At 33.2% G+C, this 13,548-nt stretch overlaps 1 protein-coding gene across 3 annotated transcripts in view; it reads right to left on the reverse strand.

The window, feature by feature from the left end:
• LOC147910866 (uncharacterized) overlaps nucleotides 1-13,548 on the reverse strand; it is a 173,060-nt gene that overhangs the window by 19,524 nt on the left and 139,988 nt on the right. The gene's annotated exons all lie outside the window — the stretch shown is intronic.

Genomic DNA, 13,548 nt, shown 5'->3' on the forward strand with positions numbered 1-13,548 from the left:
ATCTTTTTCGTTATGTTCATTTTTATAGCAATGTCCGTCGAAATAAATAGTTCCCAGTAAATATACTATACAAATATAGTATACTGCTTGTAAGACTTTGCTGGGAATTATTTATTTCGACGGATATTGCTATAAAAATGAACATAACGAAAAAATTTATACTTTATACATTACTTTATATTTAAATATGAAGCGCCACTACGGTCTGAATGTTAAGATGTTTAATTATTATATATATTCATATAAATGAATTAATTTCAATCAATCTGAAATAATCCCCCCAAAAATTCCCGAAATTTAAAAAACTGTAATAAACTTATTGCGAAAAATATTGTCTCGGCCGGGAGTCGAATCCGGATCTCTTGCATTCCGTGCGAGCGTCCTAAGTCTTTAGACTACCGAGACCTTAGCAATATTCTTCACAATAACCGATATGTATAGGGAATTATGCATTGTAGGCGAGCGTGTATAAACAATAATATTGGAAAAGGAAATTAAAAACTCGAATTAAAGAACATAAGGTTGACATAAGAAGATCCACCTCCGATATGTCAGTTTTACGCCATCAAGTTAATGAGATGCATGAATTGAATTGGGATAATATTAGAATTTTAGACACAGAACAATCATTAGTAAAAAGAAGAACTTCTGAGATGATATATATAAAAAGCCAAATAAATAGTACTCAATAAACAAAATGATACTGAAGATTTGCCTGATGTTTATCTGCTTTTTCTAAAGAAAGATCTCTCTCACATTTAAAAATAATTGTAGAATAATCTAAACTTTTGACACACATATAAATAGCGGACACATATGAAGATAGGGACAATTAATAATACACAATGTCACGACGAATTTCCATCTGTGTAAGGAAAGTGCTTAAGATTCATCATTTTGTCTGTAAAACGGATAACGAATTGTTAATCCTTATCAAATTGACTAGAAAATATTAACGATAATATAATTTTTTAAATTAGAATCTGGAAATTCTTGTTCTATATAATTTGCAAAACGATAATTGGCGCTGCAACCACGTTTTACGATGTACTATTACAAGAGGAAAGAATGCGTTATATATATATATATATATATATATATATATATATATAATATATATATATATATATATTTATATTTATATTTTTGACCGCTGAATTTAATGTTAGATTTATGTAAATTCTGTGTTTTATGGATATTTGTAATTTTACTGAAGATGGCTAGATTGTGGCCGAAATGTCTAAATTATTATTAATGTAATTATATATTAAATATTACAAAGAATATCTTGTGGTGAGATTTTATGCTCTTCTTTTTGTTAAGTTTTGATTTATAAACCACGTTTATTATAATTATATATTTAAAATACATTACTTTAAATAGGAAGCGCCACTCTGAATGTTAAGATGTTAAACTATTATATATATTCATATAAATTAAAATTAATTTGGGAAATTTGAGGGGATTATTAATACTTCAGATTGATTGCGTTGAAAATCCGAAAACCATATCGGCACGCAATTATCATTTCTGAAATTAATTCATTTATATGAATATATATCAGTAGTTCAACATCTTAACATTCAGATCGTAGCGGCGCTTCGTATTTAAAGTAATGTATTTAACATAAACGATCTTGTTTCCAATCTTATTATTTATACTTAAGACAATCTTAAATCTTAAGAATCAACTATGAATACCGGGCAAATATTCTAATTTTTATGGCATTATTTCATAATGAGGAATGATAGATTATAAACGTAGATTATAGACTATAATGTCACTTACCTATAATTATTAAAGATTTGCTCATGATGCAAATCTTCTTCGGCTCTTGGATTGTTGAAATAATTAAAATGTTACTTAAAAAGAACGTCAAAGATTTTCAATGACCATAAGTTCATACAATCGTATATTATCAACATTGAGCGCATTCAGCGGACTTAATGGTTGCAAAAGACAGAAACTGCTGCAAGCTCTGAGTACTGTAAAAACAATTATTGTCCAGCATAGTTGTGATTACTGTCCAAATAGCGATGACTAGCGTGTTACTGCGCACAGTTACTATTGCTGTGCAGTGAAAATTTTTTCTCGGCATAGTGATCGGCGTTGCACGATTTAGCGATCATCGCTGCGCAATTTTCTCCGTATAGACAAAGATAGGTAGCATAATTCACTAGATTTCCAGGTAACAGATACCGTGGATTCTTTACCTTATATGGTAGTGCTCCTTAGTCTCTAAGTCGATTACACGCACTCGGTCATGAGTCATGATGACTTCACGTTTAAAAATAGATATGACTCTTCGCAATGAGGTATCTAGGCCATGGGAGGCGTGATCTAACTTGACTTTTCTAGGTCAACAGGTTGTGAGTCATAATGCTATGGGTTCTATGCGGCGAAGCTTATTCTGTTGCGAGAATAATATTCCTTTACTTAGGAAAGAACTTTAATAATTTGTTTTAATGCATTAAAATTAGTATTAGACATATTTACATATGATTGGTCGGTTATTTAATCTAATTATTAATTTAGATTAATATTTCTTGCTGATAACACGGCTAATTAATTTTAAATTGCGAATAGAATACCTTCCTCGTCTGTTAATATAATTTTTATTATGGATGATTCGTGTCTGTGCTACATAATATTGAATGTAGTTAATTTATGCATAATAACAAGTTGTATGTTATTTTATTGTCTTTAGGGGAATATCTCGCTGAAAGGATGTGATTCGCAGTTGTATGTTAGTTTGATGTTATTTTGTCTTAGGTTTCCTTATTTTATTTAATTGAATTGAATGTTTGAATTTTGATTTTGAGATTTTTACAAGGGTGTCTGGTTTTAGTTGTTAATGTTTGTGTGGATCACTAGATAACAGGTGTTCCGATTTGTGGATATTCTTATAAGAAATAATTTGGGTTTCCAGCGGTAGTGACTATGAAAGGAGCTTGTTTTTAAGTAAAGGTCCTCTTAAGGATTGTCATAACACTTACTTAGAAACTTAAGTTGTAGACGTAAGTAACGCACAAGCTTTGACGCATGACGTATGATTTATTGCCGTTTCTTGGAGACACGGTAATAAGTTGTACGTTACTTACGTCTACAATTTAATGCATGGTCTACAATGGACAGTAGCAGTAGTGGATTAAGGAGTAGGCGTAGAAATCGATCAATCATAGTTGATTATTTTTCTCACATTCAACTATGATTTGTCGATACCCCCTTAATCCACTATTGCTATTACCCATTATAGACCACACATAAGTAAGTGTTACGACAATTCTTGTGCTCAGATTCTAAGACTTCTCTTGGACTATTTTTGTTCAAAAGAAGATAGAGTGAGGGCGCGAGGCGCTGAGCTGCGTACCAGTCGTACACATATACCGGGGTGCATTCTAGGGGACTGTCATTGCGCACGTGACGAAAAAATTGTTTACATTATAGATTAAAAGATATAATAAATGGGCCTTTTCCCGAAAAAGATAAGAAAGGGGAAAGACCATTCCAAGAACTGATAAAATTTTTCCAAGAATTTTCTAAGTATTTTCTAGGATTCATTTCTTGAGAATTTTTCAGAGATTTTTTGGATCTTTCAAGATTTATGTTTTTGAGTGGTCGTTTAAAGTTAGGAAATTTTTAGTACTCTCATTTTTCTTGAGCTTAAAAAAGTTGAGGAACGCGTTTTTTTTTATGTTCTTCGGAGATCTCTTTGAAAGGATTAAGAGGGCTTGGGAACTGATTGATTGGAATTGAACAATTTTGATATTATGATCGAATGATATCTATACTGAATCTGGAAAAGTGCCAGTTTACAATATAATGTACCTTCCTTTTGGTATTTTAATATGTTTTCCAATTCTTAGTGATTTGATTGGTCAGGAATTTTTTGCTATACTCATTACTTAATTTTTAAATGGATTAATGTCAGTACTGATTGCTTTTGATTTTTTTCTCAGTATCATTTAGAATTTCCTTTTGTATTAGTATCTTAAGTAGGTCTTGTGAATCAGGCTTAAGAATTTTTAAGAAAAATGAAGTTATATTTGGGCTTGTTATTATTGTCATTCTGTTATTAGTTAGTTGAAAAAGTTAATCAAATCATCAGGTTTTTGGCACTCTGATTGGTTAATACTTTTTATTAATGAAAATTGCAATATTCGGTATTGGTTTTAAGAGAATTGTCATTGTTGTCATTCATTTTAAACGAATTTTAAAAATTTGAATTTGAATTTTGTGGTTAATCAGAACTAGGTTCATATGAACTAGGCTTAAGGTCTCTTTAGAGGAATGAAAATCACTACTTCATCTTTTTTATGAATCATAGGTGTTTTATGATTCACTTTTTTATGATTTACAAATGTTTTCGGATTGTGAAGAGATTATAGAATGGTAATTGGATTTCTGATTGGTCGAAATTTCTTACGAGTCAAAATTTGAATTTTGATTATTAAAATGAGATAAGTTGTAAATGGTTTTGTTAGAGTATCAACAATCATTTTGAGTTATGTTCGCAGGCTTTTGAAGGCTCATTAAGATGTTGAAGTAACCAATGGAATCGCTACCTGAAGAATCAGCTATTCATGGGATGTAGAAGTATGTTGCATTGTGTTATGAAAAATAAGAAAGAGAGGGAAGGGAATATTATTAATAATATATAACATATCTGTTATTGAAACGATGCATGTATAATAATAGAATTCGCAAAAAATTTTTCATTCTTGATGCCGTTATCACATGACAGAGGTTAAAAGATCTACTAAATCTTTCTTGTTCACATTGCTTCTGGTTTGAATTAATAGCTGGATATTCTCTTGATGCGTTTTCCTCTTATCAATTTCATAATTTCGCTAGCTTCTAAATTTTCATCTACAAAAAAAAAGTCAGAGATCGGCCATGACTCAGATGGGAGTTTGAGCCACGATGGTCCTTCCCACCAACGAGATTGTAGAAGTTGTTTTGCATTGCAACCTCTTGATACATGATCTGAAGATTCATTTCTTCTGGAACGTATCGCCAAGATCTGGAGTCACTGAGTTGGCGTATCTCTTAAACTCTGTTCCACACGAAAGATGCCCAAAGATTGCGCTTCTCTTTGGATCCATGCTAACTAAAGAATCCGTCCAATAGTATTATATAATTTCTGGGTTGTTTAAAGCTTTTAACTGCATTACTCATTAATCTGGTTCCTATTATAGCTCCCAATAAGTCCAATCTCGGGATCGTAGTTTGCTCTTTTAGAGCTATTCTAGACTCAGTTTGAATGAAATATATCTCTACCCCATTGGTGTACTCGACTCTAGCAAATATTACTGCACTAGGCTTCCTGACTTGCATTTACAAAAAGATGTAAGAATGAGGTTTTGCTGTCACCTAAGGCCCATCTTGAAATTTTTAAATGACAAATGTTTTAGTTTTCGCTACCATTGTAAGAAACTTTCCTTGATGTTATTTTTGACTTTTACATCCCAGTCTATATCTTTGTTCCATAAGCTTTTGAGCAGTAATTTAGGTTTGAGCTGTACTGGATATATTACTCCAAGTGGATCAAATATTTTTTTGTAAATAATAGAATTACTCGTTTCATAACCAGATCTAGAGTCTTTTATAACAATGTTGTCGGCGCTAACATATCCCAGATTAACCCAAATACTAGAATCTTGTCGGAACTCAAATTGTCTGATAGTTGCCATCCTTTTAATTCGAATCCACCTTTGGCTAAAATCAAGACTGTCTTTTCTCTAAATATTATCGCTTCTTCTTTTGATTTGGTGCTAGTAACACACTTGTCTACATAAAAAGACTTCAATTTCTGGATGTCCTTTTCGTGAACATCTTTAGCTTCCTTTAGTGCTCGCTCTAAATGAAGATTAATGGTAGCCCCCAGTAAGACGGTCTGCTGGAAATTCTGAAGACCACTCGGCAATGGCGATATATTGAGTCATCTAAAAAGTATCCGCGGTTTTTTGTCACTAGATGGTGTTGATGTTCAACCCATCTAGTGACAAAAACCGCAGATACTTTTTAGATGACCCAATATTACAAGTTCATCCGGACTCTGTGTTTTTCTCCACAAAACATCACGCTCCTTCGGTGCTACGCGGATTTGTAAAAATGCTTTTCAGATATCGGCAGTAATACCAATCTTATTCTCTCTAAATCGTAAGAACAGCGATGAAATAAGTTCTATAAAATTGGTCCGGTTTCTAAGCATTGATTTAGCGAAGGTTGACCTCTTTCCTTGACTGGATGCATCGAATGCGAATTGTACTGTTTTCTTTGATAACGGATTTGTATAGTAAAAACCCGGATTTCTTATTTCTTCTTCTGAAACTATTTCTACAATATTTTCCTTTAACCACTGTCACGTCCAGAGATTCATGCTAAAGAAATCTCGCTACAAGATACAATGTGAGTATTACTCAAATCCGATTAAGGCGACTAGAACCCCAAGATAATTAACTGTATGTTGTTTTTGAAGTCCGATTTCCAATTGGAGTCGGAACGTTTGAAGATGCCGATGTTAATAATTTATATATATATATATATATATATATATATATATATATATTTCCAATTGGAGTCGGAACGTTTGAAGATGCCGATGTTAATAATTTATATATATATATATATAGCATGTATCATAAGGTTGCATGCTTTAGCATTAACAAATTGAATAAATTTATTAGAATACATAAAGATCCTCTTACAAATATATCAAAAAAAATGTCGTATATATCGAGTGCAGTGATTGTGATGCGTGGACCAGAAAATTAAAGACAAGATTAATTGAACATTGTAATCATATACGCAGAAAAATTACAGCTCATTCGGTCATTACAGAACATAAGATGCATCACGATCATGAATTCGATTGGCAGAATGTAAAAGTTTTGAATGTGAAAAGGTTATTATAATAAAAGATTAATATCCGAGATGATTCATATAAAGCGCCAATTAAAAGGATTAAAGGAGGAGGGCCCATAAGGACCAATTTCGGCTCCCTCCAAATTTTGTACAAACTCACGAAAATTTATATTTTGAGATTAAGTACATTCAATTCGAGTGATTCTAGTTTAATGGAGTTGCCATATTTATTCGGAAATCAATATTTTGAATTTCAAGGCTCCTGACTAGTCGCGGCGGCCATGTTGGAATCGTGATGTTCAGAAGCGAGGAATGACACGTTCATTTATGTTGTATTTTTAAATAAAGACAATTTAGATTTAACGAAATGACGAGATCACTATAAAATACTTGTAAAAATCAATTAAAACTATCCTTTCCTCCCTTGAGAGTCAGTAAATGGTCGTAAAAGGCATATAAAGTGAGCCTATATTCGGACAGAAACACACGGTTCGACAGCTGTTGAAACGTTAAAATAAACGCTTTTACATATAAAATTCCAAGATAACTTTAGTTTTCATCGATAATTACGACTTTGATAAGTACGAGACAAGTCACAATTAAGCAAATAATAACGAAATGATACGCAACATAAATTCCGTCATCAAAACGCCATGTCTATAAATTCGGCTATTTATCGTGGTGCGACGTTGCAATACATGTACAAGCACGAGTCCATGTGCCAAGTTCGTGCGCTCATCTACGGCACACCGAGAGTGAATGAGACAACGAGTTCCTTCTCACACTAGTTGCTTGTTTCAAGCCATCGAAAATGCTTTCTCGGTAATCTCAGCCACTCGGCGGCCCTAAGGCATCAATAAGGGATAGGGAGCATTCTAAATAAATATTGGGAGTACAAATTAGTTCGGTCCGTTTTCCAAAAGATGACTCCGGCTGTTGTGAATGTGTTCATAGTGACAGCTGATTTTGGCGTTTTCAGAGAGGTTAGACATCTGCTAATAATATTCAGTTTATATCGCTTTGAGTTTCATACAAAAACCTTGATTTTTACTGTGTTTGAAATGTCGAATTTTTGTGCTAACCAAGCACCATTTGCGGGAGGTTCTAATTTTCTGCTTTAATTGGAAGAAAAATGCAGCTGAAGCCCATCGAATGCTTATCGAAGTTTATGGTGACACTACTCCAACTGATAAATCATGTAGAGAATTCGACGTTTCAAGGATGGAGATTTCAGCGTTGAAGACAAGCCTCGCTCTGGACAGCCAAAAAAATTCGAAGACAAAAAATTAGAGGCATTATTCGAAGAAGATCAGAGTCAAACGCAAGAGGAAAATCATTGGGAGTAACTCAACAAGCCTTTCTGCACGATTGAGAGCCATGGGAATAATTCAAAAACAAGGAAATTGGGTGCCTTATGAATTGAAACCGAGAGACGTTGAAAGGCGAATTTTCACTTGCGAACAACTGATTCAAAGACAACAAAGAAAAGATTTTTTGCATCGAATTGTGAGTGGAGATGAGAAATGGATATTCTACAACCCCAGAAAGAAGAAAAAATACTACGCTAAGCCCGGTCAATCGTTGCCATCGATCTCAACACCAAAGCCAAACATTCGAAGATCATGCTCTGTATCTGATGAGACCAAAAGGTTGTTTATTATGAGCTGCTAAAACCTAGCAATTCCATTACGGGCGATCGGTATCGGCTACAATTGATTTGTTTGAGTCGTCATTGCGAGAAAAACGGCCGGAATACGAGCAAAGACATGATAAAGTTATTTTTCTTCATGACAACGCTCGGCCTCATGTCGCAAAAGTCGTAAAAAAATATTTGGAAACGCTCAAATGGGATGTTTTACCGCACCCGCCGTATTCTCCGGACAATGCTCCTTCTGATTACTGGTTGTTCCGAAGGATGCAGCACGTCACCGGTTAACTTCTTTCGCAGAAATCGAAAATTGACTCCAAAAGACGAGTCATTTTTTTTTAGATGGAATTCGAAAATTGCCTGATGGGAAAAAATAGCAGCCAGCGATGGACAATACTTTAATTAATCTATTCATTCCTCTGTTTTGAAATTTTGAACACAAAAAAACGGACCGAACTAATTTGTACTCCCAATATATATAAGTTTTAATAAATTGTAGTGTTCCCCCTCTCATTAATCCAGAATAGTAATCATGTTAAAGCGCAACAGTTTACGAGATATTTAATTGTTCACGATTTTTCATGCGCATTATATAATACTCGTATATTCCTCCTTCATAAACTCGAGTAGCAAAAATAATTCAGTAAAAATAGAATTTTACCGAAAAAAAATTATAAACATTTCTTTTGACGAAAGTCTCGAAAGGCCATCAGAAAAGAAATGCGTATGTTTGAAACTCGACTTGTGAAGAAAATATGCGAAAAAAAATCGAATAGTTGCAAAGCACGTTTTTCATTTATAAAACAAAAAATATTGATTGTATGAAAAAAAATTAAAAAATGTAGGTATTTGAAATAACTACAAAATGAGACATAGAACATTAAAATCGATCTATTAATTCAAAAAATAAATAAAAACATCGAAAAAGGCCTTTTTTCACTCGCTCTCTCTTCATTGAGATTTAAACGCAAAGCTTTGAAATTCTCGTAAAAGAAAGTAAATTCTCGTGTAGCCCTCGTAATGACGAACAAATCTAGCCCTGAACGAGCCTGAAAAATTCTCGAATGTAGGGGAGCTCACCATGACAGGATAACTTATTCAGTTTTTATATAGTTAGTTTATGTTGTCTCTGAGGAAAGCTCAAAAATGAGTCGAAACATGTAAACACATTTTAGTGAATAAAGAAGTTTCACACTTCATAGATATATTATTTGCGCGACGTCTTCTATGCTAACTTCTATTGCCTGTATCTTTTCCAGTTCTTTGATTCATAAGAAGTCTTGGTTAATTATTAATTTGATTTGTTATAGGGATAAATAGTTAAAAATTTGTGCAATTGAGTTCTAGCACTGACTTCTATAGCTCTTCTCATATTATTATTATTTAAGACAGTTTTAAAATAAAAACGGCCTATGAATACCGCCCCATGTTTAGTGTTTCACAGTTAGTAGCCCTTCCTCCTTATGAGCAGTCCTAGATGGAGAAAGCAGAGATTTTCCAAAGAGAAAGAGACATTGTCCAATTACACACACCATGTTATCTTTTCCACTATGGCTATGATGTAAGTTTTAAGTCTTAAGTTGTAAGAAATTGACAATTTTCTTGTAGCATAACTTAAAGTTTAGGTAATGACTTATTGTAGAATGCTCATTATTCTCTGCAGGAATGTCAGATACACGAATTGTTAAATAAAACTAAACGCTGCTGCAAAAAAACATTCTTTATCCAGAGTCGTCATTGGTCGCTGCTTATCTGAAAAATACAGGTAATAGGAACAGGAAATAAGAAATTTCAATCTATCAATAATGTTTTCTGATATACTAAATCTGTTATTTCCTAATTACAAAATAAATGCCGAGCGCAGCTATTATAGAATATGAATTTTAACAATAATATATAGATCTTATAAATGTTACATAATATACGATATAGTTATCTACTTTCGATCTGTTATATAAATGTATTATATTAAGATTATGTTGCCGTTATTTTACTGTAACAAGTATATCAAAATAATGCAACAGTTATATAACATTTATTTTGTAGCTGTATAACAAAATATATTATATTAATATCACTACAATATAACATTCTGTTATATTACGTGTTATTTCCAGCTTGTAACTATACTTCGTGTTTGCTGAGCAGTGACTGGCTACGTGGACGCGGACTGGGGCAGTTACTCGGTTGATCGACGATCCTATACGGGTTATGCTGTCACACTGAACGGCATAATCTCCTGGGATTCTAAGAAGCAGAAGACAATCGCTTTGTCTTCGATCGAAGCCAAGTACATGGGCCTAACGGAAGCGGCCATGTACCTTTGCGAATTCTTCAAGTAACTAGGAATTGAAGAGCTATCCATCAAGATTTTTAATAACAATATAGGTGATCTTAAGCTAGCCGAAAATCATTCCTTTCATGCTAAAAGCATATTGATTTGAAACATCATTTTCTTCGGGACGCTGTACGCAATCATCTCTTCGAAATCAAACACATTCCCTCTGAAGATATAATAGACGTGTTGACCAAAGATTTATCAGAACCTAGTTATCGACGTTATTTGCATCTCATGGGTCTTGGCCCTTCCTCGTCCATTCGCTCACAGAAAATGAACATCTATTTTATCATTCGTAACTGTTGCAAATTTAATTCCACGGATTTTTGCCATAACAATTGTCCATAAAACTCCGCGAGGACTATCCAAAATTGTCAAAAGAAACCTTTCAGAACCTCTTAAAAAAGGTTATTGTACTTTAAAATCAGAAAATGAACATCTACAATCGCTCCTAACTTTTCCAATTTGAATTTCAGGAGTTTTTGTCATAAGGAATGTTCGATAGAACTCCATGGTAGCTGTCCAGAATTCTCAACAGAACTGTCAGAACTCTTCAAGACATTTTATGAATTTTAAAATTAGAAAATGGGCACATATTACCGCTTGTAACTTTTTAAATTAAAATAAATGAAAAGAATAAAGGGCTACGAGCCTAAAACAATCAACACAATATAACAATCTGCATTAAACAGTTAAAAAATGAAATAAAACATGTCATAAAATTAAAAAACGTAAAATATAATTTGACAGTCAGTAAGTGAACAAAAACAAACGTTTCGATCCCTGTTGGATCATTTTCAATATGATGACAAGATAAAAATAGAAATGTAACGTAGATAAAATATATAGAAATTAAATAAAATTCGCATACGGACGCAATATCAACTATAAAACTCGCTCCAAATTGAGATAAAACCAAACAAACGATTGCAGTTGACACCAATGTGTTCCTCTGAACTGTGTGTGTGTGCAAAAGGACAAACATGTTCTGTTAGCAAGTACAAATTGTAATAATAAATTAACGACAGGAATAAATAAAAATAATAAGAAAAGTACAATCGGGTCGCAAATAATAAAAAGAAAGGTACAAAACAAATCGCAATTAATAAAATTAAAATTAAAAGAAAGAGGCAAAAATTATTTTTGATATTATAAGACATGTACATAAGAATTATTAATGTCGAAAGAGAAAGAATAAAATACCGTCATTCATTGTATATGTATAATGAGTTTAGTACAGATAAATTTAGAATAAATACCTTAGTATGTGTGTTATTGATTAGACAATGCGATGGGAATCAAAATTGATCTCTCTAGGAAGCTAAGAGATAAAGTAAAGTACGATATATAAAGACAGAAAGATTGAAATGGAAAACTAAAAAGGAAGTGGAACATAAGAAGGAGAAAATAAAGTAGAGGGGAGAGAAAGTAGGATAGGAAAGGAAAGTAGAAAGAAGGAGAAAGAGATTGGATGATCTGTGAGTAGATTTTAAGGTAAAGATTCGGTATCATTTTGTCTATTAAGACCCTATTTCTGTCTTTTAATATGAATCATTTCAGACACCAATCTCTTATTATAAGAAGATTCGCAATCTAAAATTTTGACATCGTTCTATTTAAAATTATGATTCAAAATTAATTCGATGATCAGTTATAATAAGGTAGGAGAACCCGCATTCTTTCTAATGTCAGAGATATGTTCGCGTAATCTCGTACTCAATTTTCTTTTTGTCTGACCAACATAACTCGCCTCACAATCATCGCAGGAGATCTTATAAACAACGTTCTGATTGGATAGAAAATCAAGCTTATCTTTTCCTCTCTTTATAAAGCTTTTTAATGTGTTGGGAATAAAAAAGACTAATTTACAATGAAACATACTAGAAATGGGAAGGAAACTTTCAGAAATAGATTTGACATGAGGAATCGTAAAATATTTGTCTTTCTCATGTGAATAATGTGTAATATCTTTATTATGTATATGAAATTTTAATCTACGTTCAATTGTAGAGAAAATAAAGGGAAGAGGATAACAGTTGTTTAAAAAAGTATGAATAGCCTCTATCAAATTTTTTTGTTCTAAAAACGGGACTTGCTCTCGCGAGCAGCGAGTTTTTGAGGAGTAGTTCAAAACTTCCCGGGGTCGGGTCTGGTCGAAGAGAAACGGTCTCTTCCAGAGTATCGCGATTTCTAGTTAAATTCCTAAATTCTACTCGCGTGAGCAATCCAATCTAATCATAGGTACATCTTATTTAATCTTCCTAGTTAACCGCGTCTAATTATTATAAATAGTTATAACATAAGTCTGGACATGTGTGTAGCAACTGCAGAAGTTATAAAATACACTAATTACTTTTGAGCAATTATAAGTACGTATATATATTAATATTTGACGAAACCTCTCCTTTTACAATAAACGCCGCCGAGCGTATACGTTTATTGTTTAACTTGGAGATCGTGTGTGTGAACAAGCGGAATCAGCGCCGGCTAATCATCGAGCACCTACAAGGAGCCTGACCAATCAGAGTCTAGACTGAGCCGCGCGTCCCGCACCACGGACCGAACCACCAGCAAGATTCATGAAGGTATTACCATAGGTTTCTTCTTAATCGAAAGGACGCGCAACTCTCGATTTGTTACCCGCCATTGGTCCCCGGTTTGTCCAGGTATCAATTACCAATGGTTGGACCTTGGG

This window comes from Acromyrmex echinatior, chromosome 1 (genome assembly GCF_024713525.1).
Source record: "Acromyrmex echinatior isolate Ae372 chromosome 1, ASM2471352v2, whole genome shotgun sequence".
NCBI lineage: Eukaryota > Metazoa > Arthropoda > Insecta > Hymenoptera > Formicidae > Acromyrmex > Acromyrmex echinatior.